This window comes from Pinus tabuliformis, chromosome X (genome assembly GCF_031772625.1).
Source record: "Pinus tabuliformis cultivar Carrire ecotype Pingquan chromosome X, CPIR1, whole genome shotgun sequence".
Lineage (NCBI taxonomy): Eukaryota > Viridiplantae > Streptophyta > Pinopsida > Pinales > Pinaceae > Pinus > Pinus tabuliformis.
The window spans coordinates 220,035,523-220,054,615 of record NC_142308.1 but is presented as its reverse complement, the minus strand read 5'-3'; the positions used below and the strand labels follow the sequence as shown (position 1 = coordinate 220,054,615).

Here is a 19,093-nt window from a genome sequence, read left to right as displayed (position 1 = left end):
ATATTATGAATCCATCGATTGGTGTTTCACAAGCAGTAAGAGCTTGACTAGAGTTTGACCTGCCAGATATCCATGAATCCTCTCTTTTGAGATGAACTAGTGCCTATGAAAGGGTTAAGCACCTCTTCCATCAGATCCAAAACATCACCATTACTTCTAGCTCTAGCCATGGAAATTCCATCTAAGGTAATACAATGATGCTCAATTGCTTCCAGAACAAATGTAATATAGTGAATACAAGAGAACATTTCCTTAATTGCAACCTCAATTGGAGTAGAGAAAAAACACTTTCAACTCTATCTTGATGTCTAAGAATAGGTATATCTTAAAAATTAATGGTATACTTCTATCCAATGGCTAGCAGTTAATTCAATCTTTAGATTTTGAATGCGAGACTCATCATTCAACTTGGTGTGTTGATGTCAATGGAATTTATAGCAATATGGAATTTTGATCATATGCCCATGTAGGGAAACTAAGTAATGTCACCTTGAACACTACTTGTATACCTATTTATATATATATATATATATATATATATATATATATAATAAGAAAGAAATCTATTACCTTAGATGGAATAGATACACAAGAACAAAATACAGTCAATGCAATAGTGGAAGCCAGGCAATCGTATTCATAAAATAGTATAGTGTCATTGTTTAATTTTGATGTTCACAATATTTAACATTGAATATGTCCCTTTTGTTGCAATGGATATCCACTATAAATTTTCTTAGTTGGAGTGGGAGATGGGCCTTGGAACATGAAGCGACAGTTTGATGATAATATTCCAGCTCGAGCATTTGACTACTTCCAAGTTATCTGATGTGATTTTTAAAAAAATATTGGAGAGAAATGATGTGGTGTAATTTGTACTTATGTACTTCCATTTAATTTTCCAGCTTAATTTGTAAGTTTTCTTTTGGTTTTGCAATTTGTGAACTTTACAGATATTATGTCAAAGAATGTGGCTCAATCTAGGAAGGAGACCGAGTTTTCCCTTGTGTAACTTATGGAAATACCATCCTAGTACAAGGACACAGTAGATCCTCAAATACTTGGGTAGCTTGAATTTTCTTAACATAATCTTCTCCATTTAGATTATAATAGTGAGACTTCTTTAAATAAAATATGTTGTCAATTTTTATCTTATCGACTAATGCAAAAATATTGGTAGTTATTATTGTTTGACCTTTATAATAATTGTTGGAATATAATTGACAAATCCCACTATATTCTATTTGTTTAAGATTAGAAAATTTTGATGGATTTTCATACAAAAAATTAAAACAATAATATCCCTGGTTCAAAACAACCTGTTACAACTAAGAGTGCATAAGAGGATTTTTAAGGTTCATTTCTAGTCGATATGATACTCTTGAAAACCTCTATGAAAAATCTTCCAAATCAATATATCAAAATTTCTTTGAGTATCCCTAAGGTTCCTATACACTCTGACCACATAATTCATCCATTATATTGCGTAATTATATCAAGTAATTCTTGCATCTTTGTCCTATAGGCTAATATTTCACTTTCTTAGTTCTACCATTCTTTAATTTAACCACTACCAATGGGATTGCAAAGAAGTGATAGTTGCAGGAATAAAAGTCATCTCCACAGTTGTTTTCAACTATAGTTACATTTACAGATTGTTACAAGATTCCAAAATGGGGAAACCTATGGAGTGTGTGTCCAAGGAGAGTTTTTCTTGATTTAACTTAACGATTTCTTCTATTTATCGTTGTATTGATGTGTATGGTTAAATTTCGCCTCTATAGCCTTCATTTATTCTCTTTCACCATTCTTATGTCTTCAACAATTTGGCTTTGTGGGTTGTGGGGTTATGTTTGTATTCTTGTGGATCCCCAGAAATTTGGGTTGCACAAACTTATCATGTTTTGTAGGCATGCTCATGCTTCTTGCAACTTTGAGTTGTACTCATTCTAGATTTGTACAGTTGGGTCTTGTGATTTCTACCAGATTGTGTCTATGTTGCTTTTTGGTCCCAAACTGAACATTGAAAATCATTCTTGCAATCTCCTTTCACTCTACAAATCTTCACAGTGCACACTGCAACTTCATATGTTGTGCAAGTTGTGACTAACTTAACCGTCCATGAGATTTACACCCCTACAAAATCAACAAATATGATTTAGATTGAATCTCACCACTTTAAATTTGATGTTCCTCATCGACATTCAAGTGATGGGTATCTCCATTGGAACTTGTCTCTTTCTTGGATGCATCTCTTATATTTTTCTCAATTACTATCAATTTAATATTTAGATTGGCATTGATTAGGTGCTTCTCTAATGTGATTATAATCAAAGAAATATTCTCCTCCATCTTGTATGAATTAATCAGATAAGGTTTTCCATCCTCTTAAAGTTTATATTGATTGGCACGCTTAAGGTCATTACATATATTCTCCACATGTAGGGACTATCTACCTTAATCTCACAAATTCCCATGGGTAGTACATCACATTCAAGTTGACTAGTAAACTGGGAAGAACTCATGAACTTGAACTCACATTATTTTGTTACTATCAATTGTATACATTATATGGAATTGTCCTAAGGGATTCAGAGCTGGATGGGCCTTAGATATAATATAAGTTTGTCAATCAAAAACTCTAATATAAAGTTATTCTAACTTCTTGGATTGAATATTGTAGCCACTGTAAACCTTTTTATCTGCATCTTGACAAGGAACATATTTTCTCTTTAATTTCTTGCAAAAATTATGGGGTTTTGGAATTGTATTAACGAGCTTTGGGTCTTGTTACCTTGGCCTAAATGTACATATATTTTGCATTCTTCACTAAAGGTGTAAAATTCAAATGACTCTTAACTCCTTTTTTCAATGTATTCATGCAAGTTGTTGTCTCTAACTCATTTCCAGCAGAATTGCACAACTTATTGATGATTCTAATCTGATTTCTTTTTCTTCTCTAGAAAGTTGCAACTATATGGTATTCTTGTAGAATTCAGCACTATAATAATTAAATATTTTCCATGATTTTGTTCAACGTGATATCATTTTCTTTCACACCCTTAGAGTAGAACTTTTGAAATTTTTTTCAATAATAATTTTTCCCAATTGAGGATGGGAAGTCTTACTTATTTGTTGCGAGTAATTTCTTTTCCACCACAACATGACTTTTCATTGTATGTATTATTGTGGGATTTGGAGGTTTTCATGAAGTATAAAGAGTCCAATTCACTAGATGCTTATTACTGTCCAGTATACCTTTTCTGGCTAGCTTGTACTATTCTTTACATTCATTCTACCAGTAGAAATCCAACATTAAATATGTATTCACATGGTTGTTTCAAATTTATGTCCCATTTCAATGTAGAGGAAACTATGCCTTCACTCTTCATGTGGTTTCATCTTCCCATCCTTTTCATCAACCTAGTGTTCTAATGACTCTACACAGGAAAATAAGCCAAAATAAACTCATTGTTTAGTTTCTTTACCTCCTCTTTTGGTTTGTTGCTTGGTCATTCTTTTCCTAGTTGAAGATGTTCATTTTCCCTCACATCCTTTCAGGGAGAGTAGTTAAACAATGTTAGTACTTCTTTTTGGGAGTATCTAAGTCACGAGACACATCCTTTCCCCTTGTGTCCTGAATCCTACATGTTATACGCATCACGTGTCTAACACGAGTTTGACTCGTGTCTTATTTGTTGGACATAATTTGAGTCATGTTGGACATGAGCCCTACTAGTGTCCTGAAATTTGGTCACATATATAGTGAAAAACATCTTAAAAATGATTTATTGCCTCATTCTCAAACAATTTAGTCACAATTTTGGATTCTCAAAGGTTTTGGAGTGTAGCTAAGGACAATTAAGCAATAGTAGAAGGGATTTCAAGTGTTGGGAAGTGGATTTTTGGAGTCCCTACTAATGTTATGAATGGTAATGTTAAATTCTTATCCTTTGTTTTCATCCTTTTACATAAATTTTTAACATTACCATTAAATGACTTAGGATGTTGGAGAGTGGTTTCTACCTCATTAGATTTCATATGGAGAAAGTAGAATTTTAGATCCCACTCAAAATCTAGTAGACTTAATAGTTTTTCAGGATTTCGAGATTGGGGGATTGTAATGTTTCTGTTGCATTTTGTCATGTTAAGGTATGGAATAAGCATTTAATTAATATTACCAAGCCCTTTATGTATCTCTATGTTGGTGGTATTTATTATTGAACTCTTTTGTCATGACCGTAGTAAGCAACGATTTTGACAATATATAGTACTAGACTACTAGTTATTTTCGTAGCATGGCTTTTTTGGGACTATACAAACCATTTAGGGCCTCTCTGTTGATGTATTTTTGTTTAGAGATTAATTTCATTTGCACTCAATGATATTTTGGTTATACACATTAGTTGTGTGTTTGAATTTATATCACCATCATGTAAATGTTTTATATATTTCATTTTCATATTTTAATTGTAATTCACTAATTTTTTATATTTTTTTAATATATATAATGTGTCCTCTGTGTCATGCTTGGGGGGTCAACATGTCACATGTAGGACACTCATATTTTCATGTCCTTTGTGTCTCATGTCTCCATGGAGTAGTGTACTTTGTTACCTAATTCCTAACCCACTATGAGTCGACATTGTCTTACCTATGTTTTGGAGCAATTTCACCTCTTCATCAACCTATGCATCCTGCATATCAACGCCCATCAACTGCCAATGAATGCCCTACATCAACTGTTTACCTTGCACCTGAGATGATTGTTAGCCTCAAACCGACAACCTACATTAGATTTTAGATTTTCCCTAGGGTGAAAACTACTATTTTCTAGTCAACAATGACATCATTATTGATGGTCACTATTATTGCAAAATCTAGTACCCTAGCGTAAAGCCTCACTAGGCACTCTAGGTTTAGGACAACAATGATATTAACCACCATTGTTACCTTGGTGGTTTCACCTCTTTTTTGTTAGATATTATCCCCATAAGGGAGGCTTCCCCAATAATCTTAGAGGTTAAATGGCTAAGGGATTCCAAGCCAAATGGCTCTCTAAGGAGCCTACAAATTTACCCACCTTAGAAAGGTCTTTAGTAAAGGAAGATTCGGGGGAGAGAGAGAGATATTTTATTGAAGGAAACCACTGGTTAGGCCTAAGAGGCCAAGATAATTCCTATATATCTTCAAGATATATTTTTTACTAGCCACCATCAATTTATTGATTGCTGTTAAATTAGGTTTTTAGGAGATTTCACATTTTATAGCATGCAAAAATTACTATAGCAATAGGAAAATAGCCTGTTATAATTTTGGACAAAAAAATACTAAAGGTTTAATTTGTCAACACTAGGCTTTTAATGGTTAGAAATGCACATAACAAACATACCCTAGAACTAAGCCCTAAAGATAGGGGTGAAAATGCATAAAATGATAGATTTTTCCCTTTTAACATAATATATGCAATGCTTAATTTTATGATAGTAACATATAGGTGAAATCAAGCTATTAAATGTAGATTTAACCAAATCTTAACCCTATTTTACCATAAAATAAAGAAAAATAGAAAGTTTAGGTTGGTCGACACACAAGGACTAGTGCCTTCTATCATTTGGGCAATGGATTCAATAGGAAAATGTTTAATATGACCCTTGGACAAAGAGGTAGGAGAGATAATTTGTTCTACTACAAAACCTTAGTGACTTTCAATTCAAGGAGTGGATACTTGATGTCAAATTTTGCATAATAAGAAACAAGGGTGCATAGATAATATTGCAATTTTTAATATGGCACAAGTTAAACCCTAATTTCAGCAATTAATGAAAAATGAGAGAAAAATAACTTTAAACTTACACCATTCAAGCAAGCATGACTTCAAAAATTAAAAGAAAGTCTCTCCATGCAAAACATATCCTCCCTAAGACAATTCACATACTTGGTTAGCCATTATGTCCAAGTGAAAGAGAGAGAGAACTAGTGTGCACTCTTTTCAAGAGAACGAATTGAATTTCTATGACAATGATCCACTCAATTCGAATCCCCTCTATTTATGGGTGGGTTACCAAGTCAAATTGGACATAAAATCCCTAAAATTATGACTTTAGGTGCTCACAAGGAAAATAGGTCATAGGTTGACCTATAAGATAACTCTCATAATGTTCAAACATAATAAAATTCCATCACCATCAAGTGAACATCTCCATCAAGGAAAGTTCCAATGAGTGTCCAAGAGTGCTCCTCACTCTGAGACATCCCATCAATGTGAAAGGGTGCATCATCAAGCCACAATTCCTCAAGTTGTATGTCATCATCAAGAGGCCACATGTCATCACTTTGGGGTTTGCAAGGGTGATGTTGCAAACCTAATGCATGACATGATCTTGAAGGGGTGTACCAAACCTCCCAAAGTCTCTCAAGTCATCATCATCCTCATTTAGGATTTGGAGTAAGACAATGCTCATCAAGAAGGTGCAAGGACAGCTTGGGGGCATCCTAGGTCCTCTAGATCATATCATCAATTTTGGCAACATCCTAGCCCCTATTCTTAGTGTTTCAAGATTTGGAGGTGTAGAAGTTTTCATATGTCTATGTGAGGGCTCATCTACATGGGGCTAACATTGTGGTTACAAGGATGTAAGTGTAGTCATTTGCACTAGACTCCCTCTTCAAGGTACTCTAGAATTGTCAAGACATCCCTCAAGATATATCCAATGCATTTGGGGGGGGAAAACTAATACATACCCTTAAGGTCAAGCGATATCAACATTATTAGGTAAATAAACCATGAAATTATCATAGTGGACCATATTTAATGCTAGAGGCATCAAAATACTTCACACAAACCTTGCCTTCAAATGTCATTCTAGGTGATGATTTGTAAGAAAGGTACCACACTTATGTTTGTGATGGTTATTCATTAACCCTGTTAGGTGTTTTCAAACTTAAGGGGAAGGAAAGTTCCCAGGAAGCCACATCAATCAGTAGGTGCATGTGATAAAGGTGGACACAGAAAGGGAAAGACTTTAGAGATGACGGCATTACCTTGGTACCAATTGAATGGGGTTGAACATCTTGAGTGTAATGACGAGAAGATGGAACAATCATGGGGGCTTCAGTTACCCTTTCTCCGACCTATTTTTACGACCCCCCTGGTGTGCCATTTACTTCAATAAATTTTCTTTTTCTTTCTTGCATTAACTTAGGTAACTTGCTTGCTTGATTCTTTCAAATACCCCTTAAATAGGTAGTGTTTTCTCACTCATTGGGGTTGGGAATTTTATAAGTTCCTTATATTTAGATAGAGAATGATATGTGAGGAATTGGCTGACAGCTGATGAGGGGAGTTGAGCTTAGGCCAGGCCTTTTTCCAAACACTTTATTTGTCCTAGCTATATTTTTGCATTTTACATTTTCTTTCATTTGTGGTTGTAAATTCTTTTGTCTTTCTCTTAGCTACATCAACCTCTTATAGGCCCTTAATTAAAGATGAGGATGAAGGGGTCCAACACTAGTGACAAACAACAATCAACCCAAAAATTGGAAGTGGATACCAAGGATTGTTTTAAAGTGATAAGTTTGGATTACCTTGGTCATTTTGTATCAATCAATGCCTCCTATTTCTTCCTCTCCTAGATTGTGAAAAGGAAAGGCCTTAGGGAAGGTCACATTGGACTAGGGATAAAGGAATCACCTCTTGGGTGAAGCGTGGGAACAAGGATACAATCAAGAGCAATTAACCATTTAGCTAAACCTATGATTCATATTAGAATTCCCTTAGCATTAAATGAAAGAAAATGATTACAAAAATGGTTAGTGACCTTACAATATATGTCCCACCTTCCTTCATGTATGCTAGGTGAGGAAGAAATCATTGAACAAACATATGTGGAGCGATTTGAGGCATAACTATATGTCGATCATACTAGGGTTGTTGGTTGTTAGGTTGTCATTTAGGAGAAAAAATTTGTCCTAGTGGTTATCCCCTTCGGTGGGAAATAGTCACCTTGTTAGAACTTAAACGTAATACCTAACAAGCTATATGCATCTAATTGTTCATTATATCCAACAAACATCAATTTGTTGCATTTTGGATCTAAGTTGATATTTCCTCATATAAAATTAGAACATATGTTGTTGGAGCAAAAATATTTCAAGTTGCAACCATGCATTTTCTTGTAGACTAAGCTTCCTTTGGTGTGACATTCCATCCTGACTTTGGTAGGATTCCTCTTGATATGGTCCACTATAGTGTGCACTCCTTTCACTGATTACCTGTTTTGAACTTCCCTACATCCCAAAAATCATCCAATTTTTTCCTTCTCACAACCCTAATCTTTTGACGTGTATATGTTGCAGAAAAAGTCGTTGGATACCTTCCTCCTTGAAAAATAGACAAATTCATTAGAGTGGAATTAACATTGACTCTCAGATCGAATGATATTTATAATTTACTTGATTTCTTTTCTTCTGTCTTACTATTCTTAAATTAAACATATGCATTTGACTTCATTTAAGAAATATAACCCACATCTTCCTAGAGGAAACATCTACAAAGAGAATAAAGTACACTACGCCAAATATTTACAGTCACCTCAATGGACCACAAATGTCATAGTTGACGAATTCCAACATTTCCTTAGCCCTTCAAGCATTCTCCTCATATAAAGCTAATATATGTTACTTTATAGCTAAACAATCCTTGCAAATATCCCCCTTTTCATCTACATCTAACAAACCAAGAACTATAGTTCAACCAAATATAATTTAAAACAATCTTCATGTTGGAAACATTTATTTTCACATCTTATAAATAAAAAAATTCAACTCTCAAAACAAGTACCCTATTCTTCTAACCATAGTATATCTACAGTGCACCATTATCCTATCGATATTCCATGATGTTGTCTTCATTTTCTTATGTTTTCTAGGGCATCAAATGAGTTAGAAGTTGTCCCTTAAGAAATGACTAAAATAGTAATGCAAGCTGGGAATCTTTGGATTTTTTAAGGCATCCATGGGATTTCGTGAGGTATACAAATTAAAGAGTATGTGAGGTGAGAAAGGCCTCTTGTTTACATTTGTTCATGAATGTATTTGAGAAGATGATTTTGGGTCTCTGTTTTGTTTCTAAAAGGCTTATGGCATATTGATGACATGTGCGACCTTGGTAGGTGGCTAAGAATATGGACATGTCCATCTAGATTAGGCCTTATTGTTTTGCGAATTATTTTTTCCCACTTGTGCTCAACATTCCTTTAGGAAGATTTTGAGTGGTTGGTTGTGCATGAGGAGCTTAGGGTTGTCAGCTGTCTAGTTTGGATAGAAAGGAATGTTTCCAAATATTATGGTCAAGGGTCTGACACATAAAACACGTGTTGGGTAGATTATTATATTGCATTGGTTGGTGGAACATTTTATCCAGAATAAGAATATATTCTTCAAGGTCCATGGACATATTGACATTGATATAGATACATGTTTACATCACAAGGTTGTAAAACCTCAGGCATGTGATAGTTAAACTCCTTAATAGGATTGGCAAGAATGGACAAAATTACGTAGGTAAGATTCAAAATTCAATCCATATCAGGTAATGTAATTGAAAATTTTTCTCAACAAAACATCTTTGGCCCAAGGCTATTTGGAAGCAGGAAGTAGGAGTGGGAGGGACAATTTTCAGAAACTTCTGGGTCCGGAAGTATTGACTGTATTTTTTTTTTGTACTTATTTGTCTTTGGTTCCACTATGGCTATGGAAAATCCATTTAATCATTTTCAAACTATGACATTCACCAATTCTATCTATGCTAGAATATAAACTTGATAGTTCTCTTCATATTCAAAAGATTAGGAGTCTCTAGCCAGTGTTGAGGGAAAAAACGTATCATGGGAGAGATCAAAGGCCTAAAGATAGAGTAAAATGATCCAGTGTAAGAATACTGAACATTTTCCTTATCTTCACTTAGGCACTGGCATACTACCATGTCCTACTACAGTCTTATCAATTCATGACCACTAAATTCCATTTTACTTGAGAATACATTTTAGCTGATGTAAGACTCTTGCATTGAGTGTGATTGATGAATGTTTATTTAAAATGACAGTAAAGATTGGATTTCTTAGAGTGTTTTGTTTGACACAAATAGGTTTGAAAAGATCCTCGATGGGGGAATTGTTATGAAAGGTACAACGAGGGTCCAAGCAATGACATAGATAATCTTTAGTCTACAATGGCAACATCCTACCAATTCCATGAAAAATATGCCTTTAGTAGCTAGACAATTATTTGAAAACCTTGTGTTTTATTCATTTGTCCTTTCCCATAGAACATGATTTTTTTTATTAATCAATTATGCCACATATTTACATAGTTAGTGATCTATTTATATGTATTAGGTCAAATGTTGCAGCCTATAATGCTAAACATTTTGTTGATGATGGTGGAACAATCACTCCATAATCAATTATAAAGGGTTGGTGCACATCCACATGACAACCTATTTTGATGCCATTTCCAAAGGATTTTATTGTTTGAGGTTCGATTAATTTATGGGCCAGTATTCATAGGCTAATGATGCACAAAGGATGGAAATGTATTTAATGGATTGAAATGTGTTTTGACATCCATTAAAGGCATTAAAATATTCACCCTGTTGATAGTGGGGATCTTTTTGGGTGAGTTTTACAGGTAGTGGAGCACGTGGAAGAAGAAGAAACAATCATAGTGCAATCTAAAATGGATTTGATGAATGTTGAATGTTGAATCTTTTTTTACAGTTCACTAGGGTTTTAGGTGTGGGGTTTGGTTCCTTTGTCGCACTTTGAATCAACTCTATTTGTGTCATTTTGGCCCTAGTTTCATGTGGTATAGGATTTTATGTCATGGAATTGGGTTAGTTTTGTTGATTAAGGCTTTGAGCATTCAATTCAATAGATGAGGGATTTTTTAGATTATTGCTCAATTTGAAATTTGATCTAGTGAAGTTGTGTATACAAGAGAGATTCATTCCAAATATCTTCGGGGGTCATATCTCTAAGGGATTTATAAATATTTGCAATGAAATTTGCATTCTGGGATTTTTTAACTATATGAATTACTGGGATTGTTGATTATTCATATCCACAAATGTAAATTTACATTCATGCAGAAATCTAAGCAAGACAACTTGTGCTTGTATAAATTTAGTATATCATTCTTTAGAGTTCTCACAAGTAGAAGAATGCACAACTACTTGTATTTCTTTTAAATTTTATTTGGCTATGTTTTGGGGTTTTCTATAAGGTCATGGTTTCGACTCTTTTGGAATCATCACCTGCATTAGCTAGGTGGTAATAGGCTTGGAAACTCTTCCTTGCACCCACGTTGTAAAGTTGTACACACGAGTTCAAATATTCTGGATTCATTCCTTGAAAAGACAATGCAGATCCTTGTGACCGTGTGTCACTGAAACTGACCCTATGAAAAAACTGAAGTTCAGGATTTCCTGATTATGTTGGCTTTAAGTCATGGTTCTGCTAAGAAAACAGAACAAGAGAGGAGAAATGAATGAACTAATAACTATCTTATTGTCATTATTTGGGGGGGGGGGGTGGGGGGGGGGCTTGTGCATGGACTTAAAATTTAACAAATTTCTTCCATGGATTCTGAAATATGCAGATATTCCCTTTCGTTGAAAATCAAGTTTGATTAGAAGATCAACTGCTCAAAAGAGATCATGTATGTCAATGTTGATACAGTTTTGGACATTTCTTTTATAATCTATTGTTACAGATAGCTGATGACAGAGACAACCTAAGAAGAGTACTTTTTTTGTAAAAAGGACAACCAAATATGTGGACAACCAATTTTGGGGTTTTCAGAAATTTCAAGAATCATTATATGTGTTGTAATAAATTGTTTTGCTTCTGATTTCATGGTAAGTAAAGTATTCCTTCTGTTTTCAAGGTGGAAAATTATTTATTACAATCAAGTTGCATTTGATTGGATTATTTGTTTCTCCCAATGCTTCTTGGCTCCATATTCCTTAGTGAATAATCTTTCATGCTAAAATCTTAAAGTTAAGAAAGAATTGTTGAAATTGATTTTACCTCCAAGATTAGAGTTTTATTTTTCTTCCAATATCAATAGGTGGAAATTCGCAATCATTGTGACAAGTCATAATAACAAAAATTATGTTACTTTTGTAAACATTTTTCACCCTGATACAATTGGTCAATATGGAAAGAAATCAATATGTGGCCCCTTTATCTTGTCATGGCCAGTGGTGTTTATTCCTTGAATATTTTATTTATTCTTTTTTATTTCCACATTCCTTACTAAAGTTATCGTTCTCAAGCCTTCAAAGTAAATGAGAGTTGTGAAATTCCATCTTACCCACTAGATAGGGAGGTTCCATCTACCAAATCAGCAAGTGGATGTTTTCAGTCATTGTTACAAGTTAAATTTCAGGCAATTGTATTAGTGGGACATGGTAGAAATATTGACCCTGCTGATGGATGATGGGGCCTTTTAGCTCATTATAGATACTCAATTATCTCTAGCAGAGGTTTTCATGCAACTAAATTGGCATATTATGACTATTTCTATCCCTTTTTCTCCTCATGCATATATTTTTGGCATAAATTTGTTTATTTTTTACTGCAAGGAAGTCCCTTTTCCTTTCAAAAGTAAAAACCTTACATCAGTAAATTTTTGGGGCCTTTCATCTCTTACTGGAGCTTGTTATGCTTTCTATTTCCATTTGCCTATACATAAATAGCTATCACCAATTGGAATATTATGAATGTTTTTGTTTTGTCTTTACCAATACATAGATTTTTGACATATTTTTGTTTCTTCAACACTACAATAAAGTCCCATTTCCTTTCACCTCCTCAATGCTAGAATTAAAGGTGCATAGTTCAGATTAGTCTTCAATTTACAGAATGTAAAACCCCAACATCCTGGACAGTAGTGAACATTGCATGTAGGTTGTTATATTTCGAGTTTCTCATGATTAGTTAATATGGTTTCTGTCATGCATAAATTTTTGTGAGGCTTTCCATTTTGAAGTGGATCTTCATACATAAATACATATACATACATACATACATATATATATATATATATATATATATATATATATATATATATATATATATATATATATATATATATATATATATATATATATATTGTGTTACAGACTAAAAATGAGAACCTCCCACCTGAGGTGACAAATGAAATTGCAAAGGAGTTGAATAATCTTGATGAATCACCTCCTGGAGGTATAAAAGTGGTGGTAAATGATGACAAATTTTCAATCACGATTGCGAGCATTAAAGGACTAGGTACATTCTAAGATATTAATACAGAATAATGTAACATATTTTCGTTGTTATATGCTTAAGAAAGGGATCATTGTTTCATATTGCATTTACTGAAGTATATGAATTCATTTTTTTTTGCATGGTTAGTACTAAATTTTTGGAACATGAGCTATATTTACATTTTTTGATGCTTTTTTCCTACAACTAGAACTGCATACAAATTTGGTGTTTTTCGAATGAAATAGGTTCTAACTCCTGATTTTCCAAACTCTCCTCCCAGAGGTAATTGTTGATCCTTATAATGATTCTTCATCCAATTTACATTCTCTCAAATCGATATTAAATTTTATTTAGATGTTTAGTTTCCTATAAGACATTCTTTTTGTTTTTATGCTTACTACTTACCTAAATCATCAGGTATATAAGGGGGATGCATGTCTTACAAAAACTAGGAAATAAACTTTTGCATCTTTCAATAGTAATGATTGGCTTGGTCTATAGGGTATTTTGTCACAAAAATCTTCCACCCTAATATTGCAAGCAATGGAGAGATATGTGTCAATACTCCGAAGAAGGATTGGAATCCAGCCCCTATATTCTAACATGTTCTTCTTGTATGTGTTCATCCACTTATCAATTTACCTAATTTATCATAATTTTTGAAAAGCATTGTAGTGTGTTACATTTGGGTGTACACAATTGTGCTTGTTACATATTTCTTGCTTAAAATATATTCGGAAACTAAAGATGCACATAATCTATTTGAATGGAATTGTAGTGGGTTAATTTCTTCGATACAATGTGAGCTACAGGATTTGCACTTGTTGCACACTCTTTAAAAGATATTTAAAAGCCAATGTTGCACATGAGCACTGAACTCAATGGATTTTTCTTAACTTGTGGATTGTTTTTTAGTGGCCACTTTTAACTTTCTATAATTAACTGGACAAGAAACTTAGGGATGAACTATTTTTGGTTTTAAGATTTAGAAGTGAATTTTAAAGATGTATTCAAAATGTTAAATTTGACATGATCTGTGTGCACTGCATAGTGAGAACTGATTGGAATTTGTGTGAGAAATATTATGCTCGACCTATAATAAATTCCAGAATACCATAAATGTGAATAAATATAGCCCAGAACACAGAATAAAATGAGAAAAAAGAAAGTATTTTATTATTCAGAAATAGATTCAATGTTCCCTTGCCTCTTCGAGGGGGAAACCTCTAGCAGAGCAGAGATCGATTACAATAAGACTCGATGACCTTTCCTTTACTAACTAATATATTTATAGCTAAATGACATCCAAAACCCTAACTACTAGTGGTCACTTGCATAACACGGGTTAACCACTTTATTTATTAACTACTAGTGGGACATCTAAAACCCTAACATGCCCTTCCCCATCAAAAGAAGCCATGTCCTCAAGGTTGAAGCCATGGAAACTACTAAAGAATAATGGCTGGTTCTTAGGTCGCATCTTCTAGAGAGGTGCCTTTCCACTTGATGAGGACTTTTGTGATCGCGCGGCCACAGAGATTTCTTTCATGGGTATCAAGGTCATGTTCTAGTTAGAGCCAGAGTGAGCCTTCCTCATCCAATTCAGGTAGACTGGTTTGAATTCTACAATTGTTCCCCGTCACTTTCTTGAGGAATGATACATGGAAGACTGGATGGATTTTTGAAGTTGGTGGCAAGGCAAGTTTGTAGCCAAATTCTTCAATTCGCTGAAGTATCTGATAAGATCCATAGAATTTTTGTGCTAGCTTCTGGGAGCCCTTTTCTTTAAGAGATGTTTTCTTATATGGTTGTAGTCACAAGAATAACTAATCCCCTTCTTAAGATGTGCACTCGGAATGATGTTGGCCTTCCTATTGATTCATTCGATTCTGAGCTTGATGTAGATTATATTTGAGATGAGCTATCATGGTGGCATGGTTCTATAGGAGTTAATCAACTCCTTGCACCTTAGAAAATACAGGGATATAAGAAATAGGTGAAGGTGGAATTTGGTCATACATTTCCTCATATGGAGTCATCTTGTTGGCTTCATGATAGCTAGTATTATACCACCATTCAGCTAAATGTAGCCATTATGTCCATTGGTACTGCTTTTCTAAAGTGAACCACCTTAGATATGTCTCCAAATATTTGTTTATTTCTTTTGTTTGATCATCGTTTTGGGGATAATAGGTGGTACTTAGTTCAAGTTGTGTTCCTTGTAGCTTGAATGTTTCTTGCCACAATTTGTTGGTGAAAGTTGGGTTGCAATCAGACATAATGGAAGTTGGCATGCCATGGATTTTAGAGATCTGGTCCATTAAAGCTTGAGCCACCAAAGTGGGGGTAAATGGGTGGGGTAGAGCGCAAAAATGACCATATTTATAAATTGTGTCCACAACCACCGTGATTACGGATTTGTTGCTCGACTTTGGGAGACTAGTGATGAAATCCATGGAAACATCTGTCTAGACAGAGGAAGGGAGAGGCTAAAGAGTTCATAGAGAAGGTAGCGAAGAATTTCTAGATGAATTTCCATGTGTTAAAACATTTTTTGAACAGGTCGACTAGATAGAGTATATTGACAGGTTTTAGGGGTATGACGACGACATAACTCTAGAATTTTCCATGCATTATAGGGAGGGTAGATCTGAGATAGCACGCACAGTGGCCCATGTGACAAAAGAATAAATTGTGAAAGTGACAGGGTTACCCTAGACAAGAGAATAATTGTTTGTGCCCCAAAAACTCGAAATTTATGTTGTGTGGAAATTCCTTGAGGCAAGTGAACAACTGCAGAAGATAAACATATGATTTGATAGGAGGGCATTACCACAACCCTAGAAATATGTTGCATTCCTTGTCCAAATATTTTTCATGTGCGAAGGAAGGTATGTCATTATTTATTACTAGCACATCCAGTTGTTAGACCACTTGCGTCATGGAAGGTTGGTTAACATGCCTTTCTTTCTTGCAAAAACCCTAGAGCATATGGCCTGATCTATGCAGAAATCAAAACATCCATTTGAAATATTGTCCCACTATTACCTCATTAAACTTTGGCGGATGTTATGCTGCAAAGGGAAGGAAGAATTTGGGATGAACTAGTTAGAAGGCCATTACATGCTGAAGTTGCTACCTCGCCAGAGGATGCCTTGGCAACTGCAAATCTGCCCCATGACTGCCCAGCTGCAACTCCGCCCCATGACCCCCTAGATGCAACTCCTCTACCCCATGACCTCCCAGCTACAACTCCACCCCATGACCCCCAATATACAACTCCTCTGCCCCATGACCTCCCAGCTGTAACTCTACCCCATGGCCTCCTAGCTATAATTCCACCCCATGACTGCCCACTTGTAGAAATTTCATATAGCCACCGAGCTGCCAATGTTAAAACTAGGGTTGTTAAGGAATATTCTACTACATCCCCATAGAAAGGAGATGAACAAGACGATGATGATGAAGTAGAAATATTAGGGAGTAAACCTGCCACTAGAAGATTGAGAGGATACAAGAAATGCTCGATAGTAGTGCCAAATGCTAAGTAGAATAGAAGAAAGTGAGGTTGTCTTACTCCACTTCCTAAAACCCTCCCTGTTGTTACAGAAGAAACAATAGAAGAGCAATAGCAAGAGTAAGAGAAAGAGCATCCACATGATTTATTGATGGTAGAAGAAGTCGTGGAGAAAGGATGCATGTAACAAGAATTAGGCCACCTTTTTGACACAAAAGAACAAGATGATAAGGTTCCCTCTCATGATTTTGACTATGAGTACATACAAGGAGTAGCCAAATGGTACAAAGCAAAGGGTCTTGCCTCAATTTAAATTTTGTATGGGGATGATGTGGGGGACAAACCAATTGCACCACCAAAATTGTCTTCCAAAAATGAGGACTAACCAACTGCACCACAAGAATTTTCCTCCCAAAATGAGGAGGACCAACCAATTGCACCACCAAAATTGTGCTCCAAAAATGAGGAGGACCAACCAACTACACCACCAAAATTATATGGGGATTATGAGGACGACCAATGGACTGCACCACCAGAATTGTATAAGGAAAATGAGGAGGACCAACCAACTGCACCACAAGAATTGTATGGGGATCATGAGGAGGACCAACTAACTGCACCAGAAGAATTGTATGGCGATGAAGAGGAGTACCAACCAACTACAACACCAAAATTGACAAAGAAGCATGTTGGAACAGTAAGTACCCCTACAAATCTTCATCTGTATATTTTATCATTAAGGAATAATAGGATTCTCCATATGAAAAACAGAGAGGAAAAAATCAAAGTTAAAATACTAATAGATGAGCTAAGACAAAAGAAACTTTTGATAGATTCAATTTCTTAGCACAAGTCGCAGAGTCCCTACCCATTGGTTTCATAGATAGACCTTCTCTAGGGGTCCAAGAGAATACACCCCTTGGAGAAAAATAGATCGTTGACATTGTTGTGCAAACATAGGACTAGAAGCCAGAGATGAAATTAACCAAAAGCATAAATGTGCAAATATAGTAATGTGAATCACATATGAAACTAACAAAAGAAATGATTGTACAATAGAGGAACAAGAACCAGAGATGAAACTAACAGAGGATCAGGAACTAGAGATCAAACTGACCAAAGAAGTTGTTGTGCAAATAGAGGATGAGGAAGCAAAGGATAAATTAGTCCTGTGTATACCCTCTTATAAGGGAAAACTAATACCTTTCCATTTGCACGAAAACTTAATTCGTGACCTTTGCAAGAAATGTGAACAATATATAAACAAAGTTGAAGGAAAACATAAAAACACAGTGGTTGAGTTGTAAAGAAAGGTGAACAAGATGGAGAATGATAAGAAACAACTCAGACAGATAATGGACGGTGTGCTTAGTTGTAGGTCTCCTTCAACCAATTACAATGTGTACTTGACAAAAATATTGTTGATGTTTAAAAAGAATGCTATCATCAACAATAAGCCTTTCCAGGTTGAATACAAACATGGTTTCATAGAAGCATATAGGGCCTGCACGAATCTAGAAAAATACTTGCTCTATGAACTGTACCAACATAATTTTCTGGTATCTCTTAACAAAAAATGGAATCCCAACCCTAATGTAGGGGATGTCCAATTGACAGCCTTTGTATCTATTTTGGCTAGCAACAACCCCCCTTCATATTTAGTTTTATTATTAATACTAAATAAGTGGGGACCCTTTATCGAAAAATTTTAAAAAATAAATTAGTGCTTGTATTCCCTTTTTGAATAAATCTTACTATCATAAACTTAGGAGAATACCCGAAAAAATCCAAAAGGACTTAAGTTTTATGATAAGTTCGAACAAAACCATTCTCTCAATAATAAAGTGTCGCATCACAAAAAAGGTAATGGATAACATCCTATAAACAAACTCCTAAGATTGTGAAATCGCGATGCGAGATCGCACACTGAAGAAACTCATCGCATCGCAGTTTTCATATGCCTCAAGTATCACTTAAAGTGAAATACCTCAAGCTGTCGATATGCGATGACACATCTCGCAAATCACATTTCGCACAAACATATGGTAATAGATGATTGTCAAACACAACAGATTAGTGATATTGTGAAGCAAATCACAAAATTGCTTTATTGCAGATCTGCAGGGCTCGTCGTTCGAAAAGTTTTTCCATAAACCGATGCCAAGTTATGTGCATTAATGTTAATTTAATGAGTTAGTTGATGATCATTAATGAAATATGGTTTGGATCTGATCGAAAGGTCATTTCACGTAGGGTGATATATTTT

General features: G+C 34.9%; 1 pseudogene; it reads left to right on the top strand.

Annotated features, from left to right (window-relative positions):
• Positions 1 to 7,031: 7,031 nt before the first annotated feature.
• The window catches only part of LOC149139130 (ubiquitin-conjugating enzyme E2 22-like), a 111,346-nt pseudogene continuing 99,284 nt past the window's right edge, over positions 7,032 to 19,093 (top strand).